At 45.2% G+C, this 2,337-nt stretch overlaps 1 protein-coding gene across 4 annotated transcripts in view; it reads right to left on the bottom strand.

Moving 5' to 3' along the window:
- LUC7L (LUC7 like) overlaps nucleotides 1-2,236 on the bottom strand; it is a 49,868-nt gene extending 47,632 nt beyond the window's left edge. The window contains exons 1-2 of one of the 4 annotated variants that reach the window (XM_045848928.1): nucleotides 2,144-2,228; nucleotides 1,674-1,718 (exon numbers count right to left, since the gene is read on the bottom strand). The gene's annotated coding sequence lies outside the window, so the exon portion shown is untranslated. Of the gene's footprint in view, nucleotides 1-1,673; nucleotides 1,719-2,143 lie in introns of those variants that run through there. The other 3 variants (XM_045848933.1, XM_045848929.1, XM_045848930.1) reach the window with 3 other exon arrangements.
- Between the last annotated feature and the right edge of the window lie 101 nt (nucleotides 2,237-2,337).

Raw genomic sequence — 2,337 nt, forward strand, 5'->3', positions numbered from 1 at the left:
CTTGTGTAGAGCTGTCTGTTACTTGAAGATAGGTTGATTACATTGGGTTCTTTCCACTCTAGGGGGATGGTGATTCATCCTTTTGGAATTGTCAGAATATCCTGACTACAGCACCTCTACACTGGCCCATACATCCAAAGGCTTTCAGAATTCTGAGTCTCTGACATGGAATCAATCCTGCACAACACTGCCTCATAGCGAGATCCGTTTTATGGTAAAGCAGGTCAAATGTTTATTTCTGTGTAGCAAGCCACTTAAAACCTCAACCGTGTGAAAAAAAAAATGATTTATTGCTTCTCAGGATTCTGTGGAATTCAGCCAGGGTTTAGCTGGGCTCTTCAGCACTAGGCGGTGTTGACTGGGTTCACAAAACTGCTTACATGAAACTGGGCTAAATGATGGTCCAAAAAGGCTTCATTGACATGCCTGGCCCCTCCAGTCCTCCACGTGACCTCTGTCTCTGTGCATGAGATGTCATTCAGCAACCTAACCCCAGCTGCTGCACAGTATGGCAGCTGACACCACCAGGGAGACAGTAGAAGCTGTCAATCCTTTTAAGGTCTAAGCTTAAACCCTAGAACTTTACTCTTACCATTATCTGTCAGTCAAAGCAAGTGAAAAGGCCAATGCAGATTCAAGGGGAGGTGAAACAAATACTACTTTTTGATGTCAGGAAGCATTTGTGTGTACAAAGATGTGAAGAATTTCCTATAGCCATTTTTTGCCAACTCCTGACCACAGACTCCAACACTGACATCTCATCATTTCACTCACTGACTGCTTTGTGGCATTTGTCCTTGTCCCACCCAGGGGCTTCCCGGTTGTCACTGAGGCCTGGCATGAATACACATGTGCAACTCAGAGGCACAGAAAAGTTATATGCTATGAGGCAAAACTTAAACTTGGTCCAGCTGGAGGTGAAATCTGGTGGACAGACTTGTGTCTCCTCCCATACACACTCCCAGCCCCCACTGGCCATCCTGAGACACGGCAGCAGTCCACATCATGGGAGACCAGCTGAGGAGAGCAAACAACCCAGAGTGCCTGAGACCAAACAGTGGCCAGCACCTTAACTCAATCTTGTGTGTGCCCCCCTCCTTCCATGCCTCACTCCTGTAGCCCCAAGTCCTAATTCCCTGGTACCAAAACCCTTATGAAGTAGCAGCACAAAAGCTTCTGTGTCAAGCTCTACTTTCTGGGGAACTGAAATTAAAACAAGAGACCTGCACTAAAGGAATTTATAAAGGATGTCATTCAGAAAGAAAATTAAAGTAAATGGTACTAGGACTTCTGGTTATTCAAATGGAAAAAAAGAATTATCTCCTTACCTCACATTAAATCTATTCCGAACTGAATTGAGACTTCAAGGTTAAATCAAAACTTTAAGGTCATTAGAGAAGAGTAACTTGGGGTAGGGCAGGATTCCTCAAATAAGACACAAAAAGCACTAACCATAGTTTTCCCAGGGTGGTTCATTTGGTTGGAGTGTCATCTTGTACACCAAAAGGTTGTGGTTTTGATACCCAGGGGGGACGCATGTGAGAGACAACCAGGATGTTTCTCTTGGTGAGTATTAAAAAGAAAAATTAGCCCTGGCTGGTGTGGCTCAGTGGATTGAGCACTGGCCTGCAAACCAAAAAGTCACTGGTTTGATTCCTGGTCAGGACACATACCTGGGTTGTGGGCTGCCTTCTCTCTCTCTCTCTTCCCCTCTCTCTCTAAAAATAAATAAATAAAATATTTTATAAATTAAAAAAAAAGTACTAATCGTGAAAGATATATTTTTCTGTATTAAAATATAAACTGTTTATCAAAAGGCACTACAAAATGAAAAGAAGCAAACTGAGGTACTTATAACACAAATCACTGACAAAAATTTAATATCTAAAAGAAAGCTCAAAGAAACAGTAAGAAAAAAAACCATTCAACAGAAAACTGGACCAGAGAAGAGAAAAAGTCTTGGCCAATAAACATGCGGAAAGATGCTTTTAATAATCACGGAAGAATGAGAACAAAACCACAAGTAGATACTACTTCAAACGCATCGAAATAACAAGGCCAGGTCTGGGTTGTGGCGACTGCCCACTCACGTGGCGCTGGATCCCCACGCGCACTCCGGCTTCAAGCGCGTCTGGAGACTCACCCGGCCGCCAGATGTAGACCTGGAATCCCTGGATCCGACAGCCCCGGAGGCCTGCCCAAGGGACTGGGACAGAGGGCCCAAGAATCAGATCCCCCGGGAGCGTACCCCAAGTGAGCGTTGCTTAGCAACCGAGGCCAGCCAGGAGGTGGGGCCCACTCTGCCGCACTTCCGCCCGTGTTCCGGCAGGCCGGAAG

Source organism: Phyllostomus hastatus, unplaced genomic scaffold, assembly GCF_019186645.2.
Source record: "Phyllostomus hastatus isolate PE091 unplaced genomic scaffold, TTU_PhHast_1.1 phas_contig_64, whole genome shotgun sequence".
Lineage (NCBI taxonomy): Eukaryota > Metazoa > Chordata > Mammalia > Chiroptera > Phyllostomidae > Phyllostomus > Phyllostomus hastatus.